Source organism: Macrotis lagotis, chromosome 1 (genome assembly GCF_037893015.1).
Source record: "Macrotis lagotis isolate mMagLag1 chromosome 1, bilby.v1.9.chrom.fasta, whole genome shotgun sequence".
NCBI lineage: Eukaryota > Metazoa > Chordata > Mammalia > Peramelemorphia > Peramelidae > Macrotis > Macrotis lagotis.
This window is the reverse complement of record NC_133658.1, coordinates 334616592-334643638: the sequence shown is the minus strand read 5'-3', so window position 1 is coordinate 334643638 and position 27047 is coordinate 334616592.

Below are 27047 nucleotides of genomic sequence, written 5' to 3'. Positions count from 1 at the left end.
CCACCTTTGTTATTTAATGTGTGACATGACCTCTTGAAGCCTCAGTTTCCACATCTCTAAAGAAAGATAGTGATACTTCTGGGCTATGAGGACAAGATTTTGTCATCTGAAAAATCCATAGAACTGACAACAACTATAATCGATTCTATTCCAAAACTAGGCTTCTCAGTGACCCAGGACATGAAAGGACCACAGCATTAATGGCTGTTGGCCAAAGTACTAATTAGAAATGGCCTTGGCTCCTTAGATTTTATATTCCATGATTCATTCTTGGAAATCCCAGCATGTCACTGGCTTTGTATGTTTCATCGTTCTAGAAATTGCTGCCAAATATTCTCTTTATTGTCTTCCTCTGTTCTTTTCTCCATACTTATTTCCACCCCCCACCCCATCTTAACTTGACAGGCAGTGGCGTGAGTCCAGGCTCCCAACCCACCTGGGTGAGCCCGGCAGCACTATAGTCCTGAACATGTTGTCAGCATGTGCAGAGGTGAGCACACTGTCACACTGTGCTGTATTAATTGCCTTCTCTGAAACATGTGTGATTTTACCTCCCAGTGAACCAGACAACCTCAGCCTGGCATAAAGCGGGATTTGTGAAGTCAATTTGTCATTTTTTGTGTCAGGGGTTGTCAAGTGAGATTCAATGGGTGGGAGAATATAGAAGTTAAGCTTTCCACTTCATGAAAGGCAATATAAAGAAATACCAGGCTGGGGGTTAGGAAACTTGGGTTCTGGGCTCATCTTAACCACCTGTAGCAAGTCACTCCCCATCTCTGGGTTTTGGCTTCCTCCCTTCTCTTCTAAACAGTGAAATGTGTGTGTGTGTGTGTGTAAAAGAGAGACAGAGGTAGATAGAGAGATAGACAGAAAGGAAGACAGAGACAGAGATAGAGACATAGTAGAGACAGAGTCCAATAGATGAGATAATATTTGTGCACTGGATTTTGATTCAGAGAGCCTTAATATGAATCCTGGCTCTGACACACTACTTGTTTGAATTTATGAAAATCATACAATCTCCCTGGGTCTCAATTTCATAGCTTTAGAATGAAATGGATTCTGTGAAGTTGATCTGCAAGGTCTCCTCCAACTAAATATTATTCTCTGATGATTTTGCAATCCTTTAAAAATAAAGATGGCAGGGCAAATTGCCTCATCAACTCTTAATATCTGTTGAGCACCTACTATATTCAGGGTACTGTGCAAGGTACTTGGAAGGCAAGCAGGAACAATATAAAATGTGGTCTCCCCTTCTATTCCCTCCCCATCCAGGTCTTAAAGACTGGTTTTAAAAGCTAGACTTCTAAGATTCATTCTAATTTTAGTTCTTTAAATTCTAAGATATGATACTCCTTACATCTGCTCAACTGAAACAATCTATATTTTATATTCTAATATCTTATTTTTTAAGGTTCTTTTCACTTTTAACATATTAAAATTCTTTGAATTTATCTTCAAGTCCAAAATAATAGACACATTACTTTGATACAAGGTGGTATGACATAAATGTACAGTGGGGAATACAGATAACCACTAGTCATAGGAGAGAACTGTGGTTTATGGGGGATAGAAGGCTATATGGAGGATTTGAGATTATGAGCTAGGTTTGAAGCATATTTGGAACTTGAAGAGGCAATTAGAGAAAACAAAAACACAAGTAAAGGCACCAAGGAAGTATTGAACAAAACCTAATGTGGGAACAGGGTAACTATGTTTGACTAAGATTAGGTGGCAAAGTGGAGAGCTGTGGGTGTTTGGTTCTGCATTTTCTAAGAAGCTTAATCAGTGTTTGGAATTCTGTGAGCTTCCTCTCCTTAGAGACAGTAAGAATCTGGATAATTACTGTTCAGAGATGTCATGGAAGGGATTGTGTTCAATACAGCAAAAGATTTTTCATTGGATTTAAATATCAATAGTACAATTTCTTCTCGTTTTAGAAATGGAGAAACTGAAAAGGAAATGACATGTGCAAAGCCACCCTCATAGCAACTAGTAGAGTTGACCCATGTCTTCTGTCTCTAACTTAACTGCCCTTTCAACTATATCATTGTACTTCAGACATTAATTGGACATAAATTCTCTTGTAGCACTATAGCAAGACTCTCAAACTGTGACATATGAATTGATTTTAGGATATCCCTGAATTTGGTTGAGAAAATAAATGTACATCTTTATTTTGACTTAGTGAGTTTCCTTCATAATCCTACATATTTCATTTTATACATTTAAAATATTTTTTCTGAAGAGTCCATAAGAATCAGCAGTCTCACAAATGAGTCTATGATAGAAAAAGATAAAGCAAACTGTCAAATTTTGGTGAGATTGGCCCCTCTTCGAAGTGGAAAATGTCAACAGACCACTTTTCTTTTTTGAATTTTCAGAACTTAGATTTTTAGGATCTAGCTAAAGAACACGCAAAAAATGAGCTCAGGAATTGCCCTGGAGGGAATTGTCATGGAATTATTAGATATTTCTCATTAATGGGAATGGCTTTTGTGGGGGGGGGGGAGAAGAAGGAGAAAGAAGAAGGAAAAAGAAACAGTGAGACAAAGGTTGGAAACTTGGGAAAAGTCTTGCTTGTGTTAGGAAGTTATTAAATATTACAGTCCTTATTCCTGAGAGGCAGACTGTGTGTAGGCAGAGTATTGGAAGAGAGGTTCAATATTTTACCCAAATAGTTTTATTTTGAATGAATATAGACCTGAAAAACTAAGAGGGAAGAAACTTGGTTAGAAATATATATGGAGTCACAAAGATTAAAGTGTACCTCTCAAGAGAGGAGAAGTTGCTGCCTCTATTGGAAGCATGGTGTAGAGTGACCCAGCCTTCCATATTCTGGCCCTGGATAGACTAGAGAGAAGCAGAGAGGTAGGATTAGAAGTCAGTGGGGATGTAGGGAAGGAAGGATTCTATTTAGTATAGTAAAAGGAAGATGTAATAAGAATTCATGAGTTCTTATCTCAGTTTTATCACTAACTTGCTACAGGACCTTAGGCAAATTGTTTCCCTTCTCTGGCCCTTGATTTCCCAAGCAGTAATATGGAAAGCATTGGACTATGTCAAAGATTCTTTCCTTTAACATTTAACATACTACAGATTAAAACGATATTCTCATTTTACAGATGAGACATATGAAGCCCAGACAGGGGAAACATGTGTTCAGTGTCATCAAGGGAGTATCAAAACCTTGGTAATTAGGATTTGAACTCAGGTTCTCTGACTCTAAATTTGGTGCTTTTTCTATTAGATTACAGTATGATTCCTGGACTCATAATGGGTAGAGCCTGCCAACTCTTTGAGTAGGAGGAAGACTCAGTTTGACAGGTGGTGTCCCTTGCCACTGAAAGGGGAACTTGGCAAAGACACCTTTTCTGTTGGGGAGTGGGGGAGGGAGGACATGACAGGGAGGCCACCCACTCCTGTTCACAGCTGTGATTCATTGGGGAAGGAGGTGGGGAAATCAGTTAATAGTTTCAGATTCAGAGAGAAGAAAGGTCTGCTCTTCTATTCAAAAATTATATCCCTGACCTTGACCCAAGAAGGAAAATTAAGGATTAAATTAGTCATGTTTCTGAGACTAAATCCCTTCTCGTATCTCCAGATAGAGTAACCAGGGTGCAGTGAAGAACTTTGAAATCAGATGACCTGAGTTCAAATCCTGGATTTACCTGTTGTCACTTGTGTGACCTTGAGGAAAGTCACTTAACTTCTTTCTAGACCTCAATTTCTTCACCTATAGTTTTTAAAATTTCTAAATTTCTAATTCTAATTTCTAAATTCGGAATAGGAAGTGATGTTAATGATATAGGAATTTGTTAGTTGACCCAATATTTAGGGTGATCACCCCCAAGCCATCTCAGAGGACACAGGAAATCATGGAGTCATGCTTTTATAAGCTCTCCCCACTCCTTTGGGTTTCATACAGGAAGATCCTGAGCAACATAATGATGAAGCAATTCTTGATCTGGTCATTATCATTAACTAGTTGTGAGACCTTTTATAAGTCATTTGCTTTCTGTTGACTTCAGTTTCCCCATCTATAAAATTAGGTAATCATATTAGATGATCTTTAAGGTCCTTTTTGACTGTAACATACTATTCTCTAAAGTCCCCTTCTGCTTTTATTATCCATGGCTCAAATTCTCTCCCAGTCCTCATAATTTTTTTCAATATTCTATGTTCTAAGTTTCTTTCAGTGACCAGTCATTTGATGTACCAGTATGACATAGTGCTATATACAGGATAAATAGGAAATAAGAAAAGGAAGGTGCTAGAATAAAGAGAGATTGGAAAGGCTTCCTGGAAACATGAATTCAAATATTCCCTCTGACCTAGATTTGTGATCCTGATCAGCTTCAGTTATTTCATCTGAAAAATGGAAATAATAATACTTTCAATTTCTTTCTCTTTTGACTGCTGTAGAAAGAACATTGTAATTTTTAAGTAGCTATATAAATGTGAGTTACTATTATTAACTCTGATATTCTACATCCTAATGTTACATGATACTTTGAGCTGAGAGAGTCTCAAAGAAGGAGCTCAACCTAGAAGGGTTGAATTGAATATGCCTCTTCTCCTTGATGGCTATGGACTATATAGATGGCCCAGAACTGAATGGGGCATTCCATTATGAAAGCATGGATGGAATCCCATTGAATAGGGTAATTATTGTCTGTCATCTGCATCTTCAGGGATGAGATCATTTCTTGGTGTCCAGCAGATGATGATGGTTATGGTGATAATTCATACTTAAAGGTATTTTCAGGTTTATTTAGCACATTTCATAGTGTCAAATTTTCAAGTGGTAAACTGAGATCTTTGATCTCAATTTTCCTCTTGGAAGGTGACTATTTAGTTATGGATTTGGGAAATTCAGAACTAAAGTCAGGAAACTGAATGTAGAGACCTGTTAAAATCAAATTGCAACTTGCTTCCAAGATCTATTTCTGGAACATATTGAGAGTTTTCTTGGAAAGCTAAAAATATTTAATAATGAAAATTAACAGTGTTCCCTTTACTCTTCCAATCTCTTGGAAGTTGACATTGACTAGTGAGTGAAAAAAAAGCAAGTGACCTCCTCTGAACTACATGCTACAATAGGCAGATTTTTCAAGCTCACAGGATTAACATCTCTCATTCTACATATGAGGATGATGAGACCCAAAAAAGGTTAAGTTATTTATCCAAATTACTTAAGATGTGCACCTTCTGCTTTTAATCTATTGTATTTTTTTCTATTCTACCAAAAACTATTGAATGCTATGAACTTCATGGAAATTGATGTCTTTAGACAAAAGCTATGATAGCTATGGGGTACAGGTGGCTGAGCAGAAGCCCTTCTGGGCTACAAGGGGTTTATTTGATTTTGACAGCAGAAAGGAACAAATATTAAGTGGGCCTGGCTGTATCCCATAAATTCTTAATAAGTAAAAATGGACTATGTCCAGAACATATGAGTCAGATAGTGACTATTTTTGAATGTGAGGGCATGGAGTGTTCATGCTGATATGTTTTGGCCATTCCAAATCTAGGGTGTGTAACTCTCCTGATGGTTAAAAATGGATGCAATCAAAGCATCTGCATATGAATCTTGGTTTTGCTACTTTTGACTAACTGTGCAACCTTGGGCAAGTGCAAGACTTTAAATTGCTTTGAGTCTCAATTTCCTTAGCAATAAAGTGACACTTAATAAGATGATCTCTATCTCTAAATCCTATCCTGTTGTCCAAATGCTACACAAGACAGGAATTGAGAGCTACCAGAGATTCTGAAGGAGGTTGAGGAGATGAGAGATACTTTGGTGAGGACATAATCAACTATTTTTGCAGTTAAGATGAGGTTAAGATTCTTATTGCTTGAAGAACCTACCACTTCTTGCTGATGGCCAGACTTATAGAATAACAAAAAATTAGAGCTCAATAAAGCTTTAAAAACTATCTGGTCTGAATGTCTCATTTTTATATGTGAGGAAATGAAGACCCCAGTCACTTGCCCAAAGTAACAAAGTAATGGTAAAACCCTCATGTCCCCTGGCTCATCCATGGCACCATGCTGCTTTCCCAGTCCTTCTCCTATAGAAATTAATATTTTGAATGTCATGAAAAAGAGATACTATCTGTGCATCAATATGGAGTAGTCAAAGAGCAAGGGAACAATTAAGATAGGATGGGATTAGTCAGGGATGGCTTTCTCAGAAGAGATGACTATTGATAACTCCTTCCTGTAAATCACCCAAATTGTTTACATCTTTAAAGTGTTAGACTACAAATGGAATTAAATAATAGCTCTTTTTTATTTAGTACTTTTTAGGTTTACTGACTTTTCGCCTTACAACTCTGAGATATAGTAATCATCCTTGTTCCCATTTTATAGATGAGAAAAGCAATGTTTACAGAATCCATGAGATGAAAGGTTTTAGATTTAGAAGGGGCCTCAGAAATCTGGCAGTCCATCTTTCTCATTTTAGCAATGAAGAAAATAGGACTTCAAAAAGATAAAGCAATTTTTTTCTAACCCAGGATATCAGAGCAGAGCTGGGATTCAAATACAGGTCCTCTGGCCTCAAGTCTGGTGCTCTCTCCTATTCTTGATTTAGGTAAAAAACCTAGCATATGGCAGTGATGAGATTTAAATCCAAATTGCCCTATGATATCCAGTGTCCTGGGATACTGCATAATACTCAAATAAAAGATTGTGTAATACTGGATACAATGAGGGGAAGGAGGGCTTCTCCATGCACTTGTGTTTATGAAAGCCAGTATAGAATCCTTTTCCTCTTCCAATAAGCCACGTTCACATTATTCTGATACAATCACTGTAATAATAATACCTTGTATTTATAAAGCGTCTGCCTCTGAGTAGCTCAGACTGCTTTATAGACATGATCTCATTCATTCTGTCTGAGGTCTTTATTCAATTATAAAATGGTTCATTGTACCAAACAATACAAACTCTTCCTTATAGCTACTGTCCCAGAATTAGCCATCTTGCCATTACAGCTTTTACAATTTACAAAGAAAACCACAGAAAAAAAAGAAAAGAAGTTTAAAAAAAAAGGCTCAACTCCCAAACCAGAAACCGGAATAAATACTGAAAGGTAGGAGTGGAGTATGAGAAGAATATTCCTGAATTTCTTATTTTGGTATGCTAAAAACATCCTGCTGAACAAGATAGAAAGGAGGTAACTACTTGTCTCTATAATTTGGAAGTGGGAAAAATCACAGGCTGTGACCTGCTTAGGATAGGTAGATGTGTTTGAAACACAATCACAACTTTATCCCCCTGCTTCCAAACCAGTACTGCTTGTATTTTAGACTCGGAACTAGGACACAAGATAAGCCTGGGATTTGAAGCCCTCTGCAACCTGGCTTTATTCTGCTTCCCAATCTTAATTTTCAACTATGCACAATATACATTTTTCTCCATAGCCAAAACTATCATTCAGAACAAATTCAGTTGAAAATAGGGATTAAAGTAGAGGGCTATCAATCTGTCTCCACTAACCATAGCAGTCAGTCCCACAGAGAATCTGCTTCATGTCCTTATGGGACAGTCAATATTTCCCAGTTCTTCAATTTTCAGAGGGAAGTGGAGTTGGAAAAGAGATGCCAGTTACTGGCAGAGAAAAGGAGAAAGATAGGGTTTAGGAGAATAATATAATGGTGAAAGCAACCTTGGAGGTTGTGGTTCAGGGTCATTCATGAGCATCTTGGCAGCTACAGTTGCAGTGGCAAAGTGCAAGGAACCTATGAGGAGGAATGGGAACCATGAATTAGAAGAAAAGCTACATTGTTGATTAGAGAAATGCAAATTAAAGGAACTTTGAGGTATCACCTCACACCTATCAGATGGCCAAGACCAGGAAAAGGGAAAATGATCAATGTTGGAGAGGTTGTGGGAGGATTGGGACATTAATGCATTGCTGGTGGAATTGTGGAACCATGCCCAAAGAACAATAAAACTGTTCATACCCTTTGATCCAGCAATTTTTATTTTAGGTCTATATCCAGAAAAAATTATAAAAAATGGAAAAAATTCTACTTGTTCCAAAATATTCATAGCAGCTCTTTTTGTAGTGGCAAAGAATTGGAAATTGAAGGGATGTCTATCAATTGGGGAAATGGATAAACAAGTTATAGTGCATAAATACTATGGAATATTATTTTTCTATAAGAAACCATAAATTGTTGGACTCTAAAGAAGTATGGAATGACTTAGAGGATCTGATACTGAGTGAAGGGAGCAGAACCAAGAGAACAACAATATTGTGAGATGATCAGCCTTAATGGAAGCAATTCTTCTCAGCAATTCAGAGATCTAGGACAACCTTATTAAACAAATTGGACAATGTTCTCCCCATCCAGATTAAGAAAAACAAAACAAAACAAAAAAGAAAAAATCAACCCCTGATGAATACTTTACAAAAATTATCTCTTATGTATCTCTTTCCCTTAATCCTTATTCATCATACCAAAAATGACTAATATGTAAACATGTTTATCCAAAATATGTATTTACAATGCTAACCTGCTGCTGAGGGGAGGGGGGTGGGGAGGGAGGGTGAAAGGAAATTTTGTAACTTAAAAATATACATGTAAAATAAATAAAAATTTTTTAAAAAAGAAATGCGTCATACCCCCTGGCAATAAGAAGAAAAATCCTGGGACCTGGAAATGACAACCCTTCACCCTATTTATTACTTTGCTCTTCATTCCCAACTTGTGATCTACTTCACATATCTGATCACAGAATGAACTTTCTTCTCTTCCATGTCTATTAGGCTTGTTCTCTTCCTCTACGGAAAATGTTTTTTTTTCCATTTTTCAGAAGGTTAGCTATCTTTCAAGACCCATCTCAAACCCCCCCAAACTTTACTTGACTACTGCAATTTCCAACAATCTCCTCCTTTTGTTAATGTATATACTGACAGATTCTTATGGTTCTAGAGTTAAAAGATTTGAGGTCATCTAATCCAACAAATTATCTGGCATGAGAATGATCTCTAAATCACTGCTAATAAGTGATGATGTAGCTTCTACTCTACATCATAATTAATGGGGATATAATTGCTTCACAAAGCAGGCTATTCCATTGTTGGACAGTTTCATTAAAAAGCTACCTAATACACAATTTAACATTTGAATACAAACTACCTCACACTAATCTCTAATCTCTTCAGGTGCATTTGTCTTTTCTTCACAACTAGACTATAAGGTCCATGACCCAGGAGCAGCTAGGTGGCACATTGGATAGAGCATTGGCCCTGGAGTCAGGAGGATCTGAATTCAAATCTGACCTGAGACACTTAATAATTGCCTAACTGTGTAACCTTGGGCAAGCCATATAACCACATTGCCTTAAATAAAAATTTAAAAAAGGTCCATGACTGATGAAGCCTTCTAATTTTCTTTGTTTTCATTGATGCCCCCATCTGTACCCCCATATGATAGGTTCAACAATACCCAAGTTTGAATCTTTTCCAAAAGGTCTGGCATTAGATATTGGATATCAAAGATGAATAGTTCTGCCCTAGACACAGACACATCTGAACAGGATCATAGCATTTGATCATGAAGAACTCTGGAAACTGGGAAACGTTTTGATATATTAGAGGACCTGTATTGACCAGCATTGCTTGATCTAGCCAAACCTTTCTTTGGAACCCTGAAATCATAAAATCATATGATTTAGGGAAGAGAGGAGAGAGTATGGAAATTCAATGGAAATTTATTGAGTTCCTTTCTGCTATAGATGAGGGAAACCCAAATCCGGAAAACTTAATGACTTTACTTGAGTCCTACATATAGTAAGAATGAGAGTTGATATTTGAAACAAAAGTCCTTTGACTTCAAATCTAACATTATTCCACAAATCCAGAGGTCATCTTGTCTTTCCCTTAGTCAAATCAGCAATTTCCTTTACAACATCCCTGACAGATGACCACGAAGTTCTCAAAGGTAGCATAAAGAACATTATACTACAGTAATCAGGCCAATGGAGTTAGAGAGATTGGTTGTCATCCAAACCTATTGCATGCCAGTTATATAATGTTGAGGAAGTTGCTTTAATTCTCTGAAATCTGTTTCCTCATTTGTAAAATAAAGATAATAATAATTGGCCCACCTACCTCATGATGATATTGCTAAGGATATGCTTCCTAAGTTTTAACATGCTATAGAAATGAAAGCTATTATTATTGTTTTATCCTAGGAAGTCTGTAAAGGAGATGACAGCAGGGAAAATGTATTTGCGTAGCATATCATAGCTGATGCTGAATAACTTGCATTTAAATAACTTTTTAAGATTATTAAAGAATTTTAACTGTATTTGATCTTCACAACAATCTGGCAAGGTTCCCATTTTACAGATGAGGAAACTTAAATTGAGTGAATCTAAATCACTTGCTCAGATTTGAACAAATAGTTGTGTTTGAGTCAGGATTTGAATTCAGATCTTCCTAACTCCAAGTCAAGCACTCTATCCACTATGTGTCATCTAGGTAGTATAAATAGCTTCTAACCAGTCAGACTCTATACCACATCAAAAGCATGACCATTAAAAAAAGACAGTAGAAAGAGAAAAGAATCCTGTCTCACATAGTTTCCCTTAGTTCTAGAAAGGTTTGGGGTACCACTAAAAAAACAAACTTCTTTTTATTTAACCATCAGTTCTTTGATTGATGTTGGGTAAGACCTCATGTATTTTCTGTCATATTTAAATATGGAAAAGGCAGTGGAATAAAATGTAGAGGAAGATTTTTCAGTAAGTGGTCAGTATTTTGCAACTTTGTTTTTGGCATCTACTTTTTCATCATCTCCACTTAAATATGCCTCATCGTTTTATTCAATTGTGATAAAGGACCCTGGGCAATTGAGAAAATGTTATTCTCCCACAATCTAGTATGTTGGATGAATAAGTCAACCCAAGTGCTTGTGATTTTTGTACTCTTTCTTTTGTGCTCTTTCTGTAAAACATTCTACTAAATGACCTGCTTCAGTGTCTGATAATTCTTTTTTTTCTTCATTCCTGTTTGGGTTAAAAGTTAAATAAATATATTTGTTTAAGATATAGCCAATCCATAGATCTTTAGTGTAACCTAGAACATAGTGCTAATCTTAAAACATAGACCACTTTTAACATTTAATTATAGATGCAACAGAGTTTAGAAGGTTGAAGAAAATATAGATTATTAGAGTTGGGAAAGAGTTTAAAAATATGTTAGAATACAGAACAATATAGAATGTTTAAGTCATATAGTCCAACTAATTCATACGGTTTCATGAGGATCAAATAAAATAATATCTGTAAAGTATTGTATAAAACCTTTAGGCATTATAGAAATATTTGTCCTCCATTTTCAAAGAAGACCACGGCATCAGGCAGGTGATACAATGACAAGCATATGACTTGAATTTGAGTGAGACAGGCTGTTCTTAGTCACCAGTTTAACTTTCTCCTCCAGAGTCATTTGGGACCAGTGGTCAGACATGAATCAGGATGACTGGAGATGGACCTGGATTAAATAATTTGCCCAAGATCACACAGCTAGTAAGCTGCAAGTGAGACTGGATTCGACCTCCCGTCCTCCTGAATCCAAGGTCAGTGCTCTATCCTCTATACCACCTAGCTGCCCTGGTATTATAGAGATGATAATAATGGGGAGGAAGTGAAAGAGGAGGAGAAGGATGATGATGAAAGATTAAGAACAAGAAGTAGCATTATGTGATGAAAAAAGAACTGATTTTACAGTCCATTTGTTCTATTTATTACTCACCTAATGATCTTGGACAAGTCACCTGATCTAGTTCTTAATTTCTGTATATGTAAAATTAGGCAAGATAATGTCTCTAAGACCTCCTCCAATTCTAAATCCTCTGATACTTTTAAAGTGAAGCTGAAGGAAATGAAGTGTCTTGCTCAAAGTTACCAAATGAGTCCAGAGTAGGGCTAGGACAAGAACCTGGGTCTCCTGATGCTCAGTTCAGTGTCAGTTTTCCAAAGCTGAGATGTCAGAGAGGTCACCTATCTACAGACTTATTGAAAACTGAAATGTCTCATTCAGTGCCTGGGACTTTCATTATGAAATTGTTAATGAATGTGTTTCCTGTAGATAATTATAGGGACGGGAATATTGAAAGCACTTAAAAACATCTCATTCTTTTAATTCATTAATTATATCACAATTATTCTATACTCAGGAGCTCTTCAGCAGGCTGGAAACCAGTTATTCCAGGGAGACTCAATATGAAGGAATGAGGGTTGAGGATCAAGGGGGTAGGGGAAGTGGGGAGAGAAATCTGAAGTGAACTCAGAAAAGGTTAACTGAGCTGATATAACAAGCTAATTGGAAACCTCTTAAGAAAAAAAACAGAGTTGGAAAGATGCAATGTATCTCTTTTATTACGTTTCTATTACGATTATTTTTGTTGTAGCATCTACCTTCAAACAAGGCAATTTGATAAATGGATCAAAAAAAGAAATTGGTTGTTTGGATAAACACTTTTTTGTCATCTAAATCCATAAAGTTACAGTATGCTAGATTTTGAGAGTTGGAAATTCAATTAGTCAACAAGTATTTAAGCACTTACTATGTATCAGGCACTGTGAAAAACAGAAATAATCCTGGCACCAAAAAACGTAAGATTGAAAGGAAGGGAAACAATAGCCAGACTATAAATACATCCATCCATACATATAATACACACGTTATATATTATCTATAATAAATATGTGCTATAATATATATAGTACTCCAAGTTTTGAAAGAGTTGTTGTGTACATAATTTTATTTGATCTTTACAACCATGTGTGGTAGGAGTTATAGAGAAAATAGACAATAATTTCAAATGAGAAGGCACTAACAGCTGAGGGTACTGGGAAAGCGTTAAGGCAGAGGAATTGAAGAAATAACAAAGCAGTGAGGGAGAGGTGAAGGGGCAGAGCACTCTAGAACAAGGGCCAGTCAAAACTAAAGCATTGAGACAGGAAATGGCTGTATGGTATATCTGAGGAATATCAACTAGGCTAGGATGGTGAGCCTCTAGAATGCATGGGAGTCATTAAATTGTCATGCCTGAAAGGTAGAGAAGGACTAACAGTAGGACAACATACAATGTGAGACTACTTTAGAAAAAAAATCACTTTGGATGCCCATTAATTGGGAAATAGCTGAACATGCTGTGGTAAAATGTGGAAATACTTATATGAACTGATATAAACTGAAGTGATCAGAACCAGGAGGACTTTGCACACAGTAATAGTCCTATCATAAAATGATCAACTGTGAATGTCTTATTATTCTCAGCACTTCAAGGATTCAAGACTAATCTGAAGGACCTATGATGAAAAATTCTAGAAAGAACTAAAGAAGTTTGAATGCAGGTCACAGAAGACTTTTTAAAACTCTCCTTATTTTCCTTCTTTTTTTATTGTCCGTGTTTTCTTTTTGCAACATGGAAAATATGGAAATATGCTGTGCATGACTGCACATGTATTGTCTATATAGAATTTCTTACTGTCTCAGAGAAGGGTTTTCTCTTTCCCATGGAGGGAAGGAGGAAGGAAAGAAGAAACAGACTTTGGAACTAATTTTTAACTTTGCTTATTTTTCTTTTTTTATTGTCTGTGTTTTTCTTTTGTAACATGGCAAATAGGGAAATTTGCTTTGCATGACTGCACACGTATTGTCTATATGTAATTGTTTACATTCTCAGAGAGGGGAGAAAGGAGGGAAGGAGGGAGGGAAGAAGAGACAGAATTTGGAACTAAAATGTTTTTAAAAATACAAGTTTTAAAAATTCATTTTATGTGTAATAGGAAAAAATAAACATAATTTTTAAAATAAAAAAATAAATTTGGACCAAATTTAAAAAAAAAGGAAAAGAAAATTCACCTTTTGGCAACTAAGTAGAAGATGGAATGGGGTGTGGAGCTATGAGGTAGAGAGATCAATAAAAAATGTTATTTCTAGTAGTTTAGGAGAGAGGAAATCAAGGCTTACATGGGAATGTTGGCTCTGTACATCCAGTGAGGGAGATGTATGTGACTGATGTGAAGATAGAAATAACAAGACTTAGAGGGTGACATTGATGTGATGAAACTTAATGACTTAGAAATGGTGGTGTTCTTAAAAGCAACAGGGCAGCTGAAAAAAGGGAAAAGGTTTTGGAAAATGATAATGAGTTCTGGTTTAAGTATGTGGAGTTTGAATTGCCTATAAGACATCCAATTTGATGGGCAGCTATGTGGTGCAGTGGATGGAGCACTGGCTCGAGAGTCAAGAGGGCCTGAGTTCAAATCCAGTCTCAGATGTTTAATAATTACCTAGCTATGTGACCTTGGGAAGTCACTTAACCCCCATTGACTTGCAAAAGTCAAAACCAAATATATATATATATATATAATATCCAATTTGAAATGTCTAAGAGACAGAAGGTGAAGTATGGAAGTATGCCTTTTGCTCAGGAGAGAGAGCTTTGATATGTTAGTACTTCAAATGTAAGATCACATAATAAAGAATATTTGTACGATAAGAAATCTTATATATCATTTATTCTAGTTTCTTTACCATTTTAAAAATGAGACTCAGAAGTGACTTGTAAAAGTTCATGGAGTAAGTAGTGATGTAACACTCTCTCAGTGTGCTTTTTCACTATATTATGCTCTCCTTCAGTGCCTTTGCCCCATAGAATCACTAATCTAGGCAGTTAGTTACCTTGGGTTAGGAATGCATAGAGAGAATTTTGGCATTTGGTGGCTACATTTTATGTCAATGCTTAGAACCATTCCTGGGTACTTTTCTTCACTAAGAAAGGGGGGAAAGGCATTTACATGACCATATACAAACTGAGCATAGAAATATACAATAAAGAAATACTACTCCTGGAATGAATTAACTCATAAGGTTACTATAAGGAAATCTTTACTGATCCCAATATATCAGTTATTATCAGATAGCCATTCTCTATGTTCTCTCAAATTCTCTCCCGTTCCTTACTTAAATAACCTGCAAATAAGTTCAGTCCTTCAAGGGCACTGAAGGAGAGGGTTTGAAACTTTTCTATTTGTTTCTGTAGCATCTAAGAGAATACCTAGGATATAGTGGATACTAAAGAAAAGCTTATTCACTGAAAACAAATTAAATATGGTGTTTTATCGTTGCAAAATATTTTACTTTCCTTATCTCATTTGATCCTTGAAATAACAATCCTATGAGATAGATAAAATAAAATTTTCTATATCCAACAATGTAGATAGAAACTAAAGTTTAGACAGTGCAAGGGTTAACTCCAAGGTCACACAGATATCCATGGAATCTAAATTAGATCTCAGGATTCCAAAGACAGGAATTCCTTCCCACTGATGCATGTTAACTATTTTCAAAGTCACCAATCTTTGGAGCCTTCATGGGTGTGTTGCCAAAGCATTTTTATCCATCTTGGGCCATTGTACATAGGCATACTGTCCTTGCCAAACTATTGTTAATAATAATAATAATAATAATAATAATAATAATAATAATAATATTCTATAGAAATTAAATCTTTATGCAAGCAATTTTTATCTATTTTTATTTACTTTTTATTTATTTGCTATTTAATGTATATATTTACTATTTAATGGTAGTAACACATTTATTTACCAATTAAATATATATATATATATATATTATATATATATATATATATGTATGTATGTATTTTAGCTTTTGCAAGGCATTGGGGTTAAGTGGCTTGCCCAAAGCCATACAGCTAGATAATTATTAAGTGCCTGAGGCCGAATTTGAACCCAGGTACTCCTGACTCCAGGGCCAGTGCTCTATCCACTGCACCACCTAGCTGCCCCTAAATATATTATTCTGAGTAGATATTTGAAATTAAAATATTTTAAAAAAATATTATATTATTGATTTCATTCTTTTTTCCAACAAAAAGCCACAACTTAATTTTTTTCCAACAAGAAGCCACAAATTTAGTTTTTTCATCAAGAAGTCACAACTTTATTTTTTTTTCCAACAAGAGATTTCATTCTTTATAAGATTTCATTCTTAAAGGAGTTCAGATAGAAATAGTATCAAAACAGTGTCTTGCTATTATTCATTTATATTTCACTTCACTCAGTCAATAGATGATTATTAAGTATTACATTTGTGCCAGGCACCAAAAGATAATTTCTAGGGATAAAAATAAGGGCAAAAACAATCTGTTCTTTTAAGCAGCTTACATTGTAATGGGTGAGATAGAGCTTGTAAATAACTAGGAATATACATGATAGATACAGAGTAGATGATACATAATCTTGGTGGGAGGGAATGAGCAGATAGTGAAATCTGAAAAAAAAAACCTCCTACAAAAGGAAGGATTTGAGTTGAGTGTTGAAGTAACACAGGGAAATTATAAGGCAGAAGTGAGGAAGCAAAGCATTTCAAACATGAGAAATAAATGGTGCAAAGTCATACAGATAGAAAATGGATTGTTGAATATAAGTGGCTGAAATTAGGCAAACATGTCTGGATTATACAGTGCACAGAGGGTAGTAATGTGTAAGATAACTAGAAAGGTAGGAAGAAACTGGGCTATAAAAAGCATAAAATGACAAACAAAATAGTTGATATATAATCCTGAGAGTAATAGGAAGTTTTTTAAATTTATTGAGTAAAGACATGAAAAAATGCATGATTGATGGACAAAGCTGGTAGGCCAATCAGAATGCTCAGGAAAAAGTGACAAGTATGTTAACATGTTAGAGGAAGGGAGTGGAAAGGAGGGAAGGGGAAGGGGGAAGGATAAGGGAGGAAAGGAAGAAAGGAGGCCAGGGGAGGAGGGGGAAGAGGAGAGGAATGGAGAAGAGAGGAGGGAAAAGAGGAGGGGAGGAATGGAGGTAAGGGGAGGAGGGTTAAAGAGGAGAGGAAGGGAGAAAAGGTGAGAAGAGAAAAAGGTGGGTAGAGGAGAGGAGAGAGGAGGGGGAGAAGAGAGGATATATATATGTGTGTGTGTGTGTGTGTGTGTGTGTGTGTGTGTGTGTGTATAATAGATACTGTAATGATTGAAATAATACAACTTAGCAACAGAGTGGATATTTAGGGTAAATAAAAGTGAGAAGTCAAGAATGATATTGATATATCCACCCTCGGTGACAAGAAAGATTGTGATAACTTTAATAGTCATAAAGAAACTTAGCAAATGGGAGATAATTGGAGAAAATTCTGTTTTGAACACATTGAGTTTGAGATGCCAATGGGACATCCAGTAGGTGATTTCCAAATGAGAGTTGGTTATTAGGGACTAGAGCTCAGAAGAGAGACAAGAGCTGAATATACAGATTAAGAAATTATTTATATAAATGACAACAAAACACATTGGAATTAATATACACTGCTGTATAGGTACATGAAACAATTTTTTTAATAATTGAATAAAAATATTGAGGAATTACTCACTTCTCTACGTTCACTAAAAGCATTGTGTGGACAGCTTCAAGAGCAGAAAGTATGATGGGAGGCAATATATAATGTTGTTCCTATAGGATTTTGAGTTTTTCTGCTAGGCTTTTATACTTTGAAAGCTTGTCATTCCACATATTTTGGAGATAATGAATATTTATATTTGGTGTGGTGACATTATTAAAAATGTTGTCATTGTTATTATGGCAATTCCTTTGGAGCTACTCCCCTCAAATTGTATTTTCACCGACTTAGCAGTCCAGACCTTGCAATATTCACAGGGTCACTATCCTGGCACACCTATGTAAGTTTGCTGCTTTGCCACTTTAAATAGAAAAGCAAACTCAAAGAAAATAGAGGTGGCCTTGTAATCACAGTCACCCTAGGTGGAAGGAAGAGAGGACAATCCTTCCTCAACCCAGATCTGAGGAAGCAACTCAAAAGTAGTCCTCTTTCTCTTCAAAGAAAGTGACAGCAAACCTTTGCATATTCATCAGTTGTATGTAGCTCACTAACCACCAAATCACCAGTTTCTCCAGTTCTACAAACAATAAGAAGTTTCTTCATCACATAGAAGTTACTCAGTCATATATACTCATCCCAAATTCCTACATGGTCAATTAGACTGAAAGTAGATGAGAGAATTTATAGAAGAGCTTCAAGAACTTGCATCTCCCCTCCCATTTTCCTAATGGATGACTACATTATATGATTGATATCAATATTCAGAAAATCCAAAATAAGGAGAGGGATTGTCTCATTATGCTCTTCTCTGGTTAGATCACATCCAGAATATCATGTAGAGGTCTCAGGACACATTTTTTTAAGGTGTTTTTTTTTTTTTTTGCAAGGCAATGGGGTTAAGTGGCTTGCCCAAGGCCACACAGCTAGGTAATTATTGAGTGTCTGAGGTCAGATTTGAACTCAGGTACTCCTGGCTCCAGGGCTGGTGCTCTATCTACTGCGCCACCTAGCTGCCCCTCAGGTCACATTTTAGTAGTTATGGTGTCATCTGAAATGGGCCCAGAGGAATGCTATCAAGATGGGGAGATGTCTGAAGAGCAGGCCATAAAAAGGACCAATTAAAGCAAGTAGGAATATTTAACTTGGGAAGCCTGGGGAACTTCTTCCAAGTATTTGGAAAAGGGATTAGGCTTATCCTCCTTGGTCACTGAGGGCAAAACTAAGAACAACACTGTTAATGTATAAAATCATAGATTTTATTTGTCAGTAAAAGTGTCACTCTCCAGTGAGTGTCCAGTGAAAGCTACCTGAAACAGGTATGGATTATCTCTAGAGGGAATGTATTCCCTGTCATTGGAGGACTTCAAGGTGAATCTTAATGACCAATTCTAGGAGATGTTGTAGAGGAAATGTACATGCAGGTACAAATTGGGCTCCATTGCCTTCTAACTAAATGCCATCCATCTCTGAAATTCTCTAATTCTGATTAATTATGTTTATATGTCATTTTTCAGTTTAAAAAGAACTTTCAATGAAATTCAGCAAACCCTTATTAAATAATTTTATTCTGTGCCAAGCATCAAGCTCCTTGATGGGAATATAAACATGGGGGAAAATTCAGAATCCCTCTTCTTAAGGGATGTAGTTTATTTCTTTCATACCTTGTAACCATCCTTTTATTGATACAGTACTTGGATTGTTTAATCCATTTTAGAGATGAAGAAACTGAGATAAAATAATTTGCCCAAGGACACACAGGTAGTAAGTGTCAGAGGTAGGACTTGAAGCCAGTATTTTCTTTCTTTTTTTAAATTCCAGTTTATGGAATAAACAAGCATTTCTTTAACAATATAATTTAAAAAATGATTGAACACAAAATTGAAAATCTATTATGTAAAACTTATTATAACTTTTAAATACAGCAAAGTTATCGTGTAATTTTTTTATCTTTCATTCTTCTCTAATTACCCCTCCCACCAGATGGCTATCATCAGACTCAAATATGTATTTAGATATGTAAAAATAACTCTATACATATTTTTGTTTATCAGTTCTTTCTCTGGATATAGCTGAATAGCTTTGGGAAAATTCCTTCTCTTTTTTGAACCTCAGTTTACTACACTGTAAAATGAACAGATTGGATTTGATTATGCCTAAGGTCCCTTTCAACTTTAAAACATTGTCCCATGATCCTATGACCTTTGGGCCAGTATAGTATATTCTCTCTAGCATAGATTAAGAGAAATGGAGAAAGTGAAGCGAGTGAAAGGGAGGGAGTAAGTGGAGTAGGAAAGGAGGGACATACAGTGAAGGAGGAAAAAGGGGGAAAGAGGGACCAACAGAGATACTAACACAGAGACATACAAAGAAAGACAGAGAGAAAGATGGAAATGGAGACAGAGACAGAGAAAGAGTCAGAGACAGAAGTACAGGAGGAGGCAATCACTGAGCAGGTGTGGGAAGAGAGGGAATTTGTCATACATGTTTCAACACGATAGAGCCCACATTTGAAACCAGATGGGAAGAATGTTAAGGAGGAGGGGAGGCATGGTAGAAGCTACAACATTAGCCTTGTGCTAATTGCTATTTTGGTGTCTTTCTGGAAGGAAACATCCACTGAACATATTCATGCTGCAAATGGAAATCATAACCATTTTCTTTGAGTTGGGAACCACTTGTTCCCTCCCCCTGGAGCTGATCCAATGTCTATATTTATCAGGGTGGGCTGAAGGGAGCTCTTGTGTGGGGTGTCACTATATTGAGCCTGTTATTTATAGAGAGCCAAGATGCAATTCCTCCACTGACAAGCACCAGCAAGGAGGAGAAGAACAGCATTCCAGATGAGGGATTGTAGACCTATCCACATCTGGGTTTGCTTCTCTGTGTATGGATGCCTGGGAGCTAGCATATGCATGAGGAGGTCGGTGTCTGTCTCTATTTCTGTTTGTTTCTGTTTCTAGCTCTCTCTGACATGGGGTTCTATTTTTCTATTTAAGAATGCAAGAGTATGTAGGAGGTGTGACTATAAAGTACTGTGACTGTTTGACAAAGAGACCTGAACTTATTCAGACAAAGAGGTTTCAGACTCTTAAACAGAAGTCCTAGGTGAGGCAAAATAATTATTCCTTGAGACTGCTAAAACCCATTTGAGATTTCTCTATGGAAATGACTTTCATAGTTAGACTGATATAATTTAAATAACCTTCCTATATCTCCAATAATAAGCTATGTACATGTCACGTTATAATGTAGAGGTGGGCAAAAATCATCAAACCTATGCAACGGCATCTAGAAAGCACCATATAGGACTTCTTGGACAAAGTCAAACTCCCTGAACTTTTCCAGTTTCCTTCTGAAACAACTTTAAATGAAGACTCTGAACCCACAAAAAGACACAATGAAATACCTTTTCAGCTCAAGATCTCTTTAAGGGACTTCAGGAAAGGTCTCTCTCATTTGAGTAAAGGGGCACACAACCTAGGCAGAAAATGGGGAAGCCAGCGGAAGTCTCAGGCACAGAGCAGATTTGTAACTGAAAACCCTAAGTCCTGGCTCAGCAATTCAGTAGTACAGAAGACCAACAATGAGGGCCCCAACCCTAGAGCAGAAGGCATACTGTGAGTCCCAGAACATCAGTGCAATAGGTAGGATTGGGTGGGGCTATTGTAATGCAGGGAGCAAGCCACCTAGCACCTGAAGTTCCAGTGCAGAAAGTCAGTGATCACACTCCTGGTTCTCAGCACAAAAGCTTGGAATTGTGCCTTTTATGCCCTAGGAGCAGAGCTCAACTTTAAAAATGAGCAAAAACCCCCCAAAAATCCCTAACCATAGAAAGCTATTTGGCAACAGTGAAGATCAAAATTCCATCTCAGAAGAGGAAAGCAATGATAAAATGCTTACATGTGAATCCTCAAAAGGGATTATGAATTGATCTGAAGTTCAAAAATTCCTTTGAAAGAACTTAAAAAGGATTTTAAAAACAAAATAAGAAAAATTGAGAAAAGAAATGAGAGTCATGAAGGAGAATTATGAAAAATTGGAAAAGAAAACACAAAAATTGACTTAAGAAAACTTATATAATTTCTATAAAATTAGAATTTTCCTAATTGATAAAGAAAATAACTCCATTAAAATAGAACAAATAGAAAAGGAAATACAAAAGCTAATTGAAGAAAGTAAATTACTAAAAATTAGAACTGGGCAAGAGGAAATTAATGACTTCATAAAACATCAGACATCTAACAAACAAAACCAAAAGCTAGAAAAACAGAATAAACAACCTGGAAAACAGATGAAGGAGAAATAATTTACACATTATTAGCCTACCTGAAGCCATGATCAAAAAGAGAATCTGAACATTATTTTTCAGGAAATTGTAATGAAAATCTGCCCTAACACGTTAGAATGAGAAGGTAAAACAATCCTTGAAAGCATCCACTGATCACCTCCTGAAAAAGATCCCAAAATAAAAATTACAAGGAATATAGTAACCAAATTTTAGAATTATCAGCTAAAGGGGAAAATAGTAGAAGCAGCCCCCCCAAAAAAGAGTCAGGATTATGTAGAAATGAACAATTTCAACATTAAAGAATAAGAGGGCCTGGGATATATTATGCCAGAAGGCAACAGAATTTGGATTATATACAAGAATGAACTACCCTAAAAAAAATTCAGTTTATCCATTCTGGGAAAAAGTGGATAAAGAAAATAGATAAAGAAATAAAGAACTTGAACTTTCTTGATAAAAAGACCAGAACTGAAAGGAAAATTCAATCTTTAAGTATAAGAATCACGAAGTGCTTAAAAAGGTAAACCGAAAGAAAAAAAAAATGAGTCAATTTTGGCTAAACTGTTTACATCTCTACATGGGACTATATTCTTTTAACTCTTGAGAAAAGTATTTCTATTAGAAAGTTGAAAGGAGTATATTTAGAGGGTATGAGCATAGATTGATTATGATGTGGTGATATTTAAAAAATAAGACATTAAAAAAGATTTTACTGTGAGAGAAAGGGAAGGCAGGAGAGACATGAAAAGGTACAAAAGATCTATTATAGTAGAGAGAAAGAAGGAACAGTGGGAGCATTGATTGAATCTTAATCTCAACAGATTTGGTTCAATGAGCCAATTCCCAATTGAGCTTAGAAATTTATGTTATCCTACAGAGAAGTAAGAGGGGAAAGGAGAAAGAAAGGAGAAGAAAGAAGGGCAAATTGAGGGAGGTGGTGATCAAAAGCAAAATACTGGTGAGGAGGGAATAGGACGAGAGGAGAGAAAAAAGTATAAATAGGAAAAATAGGATGGAGGGAAATCCAGAATTAGTAATCATGAATATGAATGTGAATGGAATTGGATAGCAGCCTGTAGAATTGTATGATATGTTGTTTACAAGAAATACATTTAAAACAGAATGATACATACAGAGTAAAGGTAAAATGTTGAATTACAATTTATTATGCTTCAGCTGAAGTAAACAATGAAAAAAGGAGGGGTAGCAATCCTAATCTCAGATAAAGCAAAAGCAAAATTTGACCTAATAAAAGAGCTAAGGAAGAAAACTACACCTTGTTAAAAAAGTACAATAAATAATGAAGAAATATCAGTATTATATATGCAAAGATATACACACACACAAACACCCACACATATGCACAAAGTGGCATATTATCTTGTTACGGACTGTTGTGTGTAGGAGCACTGTAAATTATCCTTACCTGGTGTCCTTGAGCACCAAAGTCTTATTTTACTAAGTGCCATGGAAGTGGGAGTAGATTAGAGACTAGGAAGGATATTTAAGCATTGATATATGGCTCAATAAATGGATATCTTGAAGATCTTGGAGATCTTGGTGCACAAAGGGAGAACTTATCTTCCTTGTCTCCTGTCTCTCCAATGCTCACCTGGGGAAGACTGAGGGAGTCCAGAAAGGGGCTCAACATAATGGCATCCAAGAGGAAGAAATAGGTGAAAAAATTACTAGTAGTGGACCTCAACTTCCCTCTCTCTGAATTAGGTAAATCTAACCACAAAATAAATAAGAAAGAAGTTAAGGAGGTGAACATATTCTTAGGAAAGTTAGATATTATATCTCTTTGGAGAAAATAGAATGGAGATAGAAAGAATGCCTTTTACTCAGCAGTACATGGAACCTTCACAAAAACTGAACATGTATTAGGACATAAAAAACCAGAATCAGACGCAGAAAGGAAGAAATATTAAATGTATCTTTCTCAGTTCATGATGCAATAAAAGTTATATTTATTAAAAGGTCAAGAAAATATAGATTAAAAATTAATTGGAAACTGAATTACTTAATGCTTAAGAATGAGTGTTTTACACAACAAATCATCAAAACAATCAATAATTTTATCCAAGAGATGATAATAATAAGACAACATAACAAAACTTATGGGGTGCAGACAAAGAAGTTCTTAGGGGAAATATTATAATTGGGTATGCAACTAAAAAATTAGGAAAATAACAAATTAAAAATTCCCAATTAAATACCAAATTAAAAATCCTGAAAATCAAAGAAGAAAATATTAAAATTGAAAGTAAGAAAAATACCATATAAAGTTCTATTGGGAGAATTCTTCTGTGTTAGTTTTTGAAACTAATTGTGTAAGGTCTAACTATTGAAAAGCTGAATATCTAGTGATGAAATTTGAATTACTGTAATACAATTAGATATTGACAAAGGCAAAGAGTGGAATTGAGATCTGTATCAATAGAATGATTACTCCCTATTGACAAATTCAGAAATGTTTTGAAATACCAGAAAATGATGGTCTTCTCCGAATGGATTTGGCTTTTGGAAACAAACAAAAGTATAAATATAAAGTACTTTAATCAAATGTTAAGTATAAACAAGCTAAATACAGGATAAATTTTAAAAAATAAACACAGTGAAGACAGTAAAATTAAGGATCATCATGAAAAGCTTCCTATAGAAATGGAATTTCCATTGGGACTTGAAGAAAGCCAGGATAGTCAAGAGAGAGAGAGAGATAAGGAGAGACAGAATTGTAGGCATGTAGGAAAGCCAGTGCAAATCCATGGAGTAGGGAGATGGAATTTCTTGTGTAAGGAATATTAGGAAGGCCATTGAATCATAGAGTATATGGAAGAGAGGGGTGTATAGGGTATAAGAAGATTGGAAAGGTCAATGCACAAGTTATAAAATATTTTTAGTATCAAATAGAAATTTTATATTTGATCCTGCTTGTGACAGAGAGGAGATTATTGAGTAGTCACAAGGACAAATTTATGCTTCAGGAAAAGGAGGGTTAAGTATTATATGGCCAGATCCGAATTTTAGGAAAGATTACTAATAGCTCAGTGGAGGATAGATTGAAGTGGGAAGGGATTATTGGAAGACAATTGTATCAAAAATCATTTCACTAGTCCTGGTATGAGATAATATGTGACTATACTAGGATTATAACACTATTAAAGGAAAGAAAATGAATACAAAAGATGTCACAAAGGCATAATCGTTAGACTGTGGATTAGTTATGGGAGAATGAGAAAATAAGGAGTTAGTGATGATATCAAAGCTCTAAGCCTTGTAAGGTTATGATGCCTTGACAGTAAGAAGAAAGTTAAAAATAAGGGCGTTTTGGGAAGGAAAAAAGACAATGAGCTTATTTTTTGATATGTTGAGTTTAGATAAAAGGAGACTGAAAATAAAAGAGTGAAGATGATAGAGGGTTCAATCTGCTAGATCAGTTAGGATGAAATGGGATAGCTTGTTTTCTTTACATTGATTAGTCTTGGCAAAGAGAATAGCAACTTATTAGGTGATGTAGGGATGAAGACAGAGATGGTGCAAGAAGGCATCAGTGAGATATGAGAAGGGAAGAGAAACTTTCATTGCATGGCCTCAATTTTTTTCTCATTAAATATTAGCATGGTTTCAACTGATAGGATTGGAGAAAGGGAACTATAAGAAGCTTGAGGAGAGGTGAAAATGATTGTAAGATCTACTATGGGGAGTAGGACAGTGTATTGATTAGGAAGGTATTAAATGACTGCATTCCTTAAATTTGTCATAGATCCAGGCAGTATGATTTTGCATTTTTCTCCAGTTTCATTCAGGAGTACATGCATGGGACCAGATGATGGGAGTAATCCAGTATTGAGGTTTGGAGCAACAAGATCAGCCATATGATTATTTGCAAGAGATTTAAGAGAGGAAAGACAGTATAGAGTTAAACTAGTTCATTGAGTCATGATGGAGAATGAAGAAGTGTATAAGGGGTGCTTTCCTAGAAAAGAACAAAGAGGTGTTAGTAAGAAGTAATAAGACAGAGGAAAAAGTGGAATTGTGATTGAGATCAGATAGGGAATTTCAGAATTCTGAAACTTAGAGGTGGAACATTTAAGAGTGATGTCAAGAACAAGAGGATAACCATCTCCCATGGCAAATAGGCAAGTGGAGTAGTAGGGAGGCAAGAATATTTGTGTGAATATCAGTATGTGTCTTGAAGTCCCATAGTTTGAAAACAGGAGTTGAAGATTAAAGAATAAAAAGAGGGATTACCTGGAGATGTATAGATAAGAGCTATTAAAATTTTAATTGGATAGTACACAAGGGTTGAAAAAATTTAAAAGGAGGAAAAGTTACTGAGTGCTGGACACAGAAAGACCTAGAAGCAGAATTGGGAATCAAAAAATATTTCAAATCTTCTGCCTTAATGAGTGAAGAAGTCCAGAGTTAGCTCATAGGCAGGTCTGGTAAAATAGGTAGATGTTCAAGATTTTGAGCATACAGAATTTTGAGTCAAAAGTGAATTATCAATAAAATAAATATAAATCTTGAATTAATATGATTAATTTCCCCAATTCATAAATTGACTCTAAGAACATGTTCTAAAGATTAATTCAGATAAATGTAATGATCATCTCTATGTTAATGACTCTAAAATCCATACTTTTAGTCTTTCTCTCTCTTTTGCATTCCATTCCCATATTGCTCTCTACATGCTAGTAATTTTTCCCAGATATCTAACCAGAATCTTTAACTTAACAAGGCTAAACATTTTTATTTCCCCCTTTGATATCCATCCCTACTCCAAAATTCCCAATTTCTATGAATAGTTTTACCATTCTTCCCTTATCTATGATCAAATCTTTTTCATTCAATGGAATTCAGTAAATAATTATTAAGTACCTATCATATGCAAAACACTGTACTGTGTTTAGGAAACAAAGCAAAAATAATAATAAACAACATTAGCTAGTAATGATGATAATAATAATAATATCTAAACTTATGTTGCAGTTACTATTGGTAGAAACTGAACTAACCACTAAAAATATTATTTCCTTTAATCCTTAAAACATTTGGAGGTTGTTTTATTCTCATTTTACTGATGGGGAAACTGAAGCAAATTGAGGTAAAGTAACTTGCCTAAGGTCACATAGTTTGTATTGAAGGCTAATTTGAACTCATGTATTCCTGATGCCAGGCCCAGTGCTCTATCCACTGTGACACAAAAACAACAAAAACAGTTCTTCTGCCCTTAAGGAGTTTATAGTCTACTGGGATGAAACAGCATGCACACAGAAAAGTAAATAAAATCATACAAATTTATTGTGTATTGGAGAAGGAGAACTAAGCAACATACCCAAACATTTC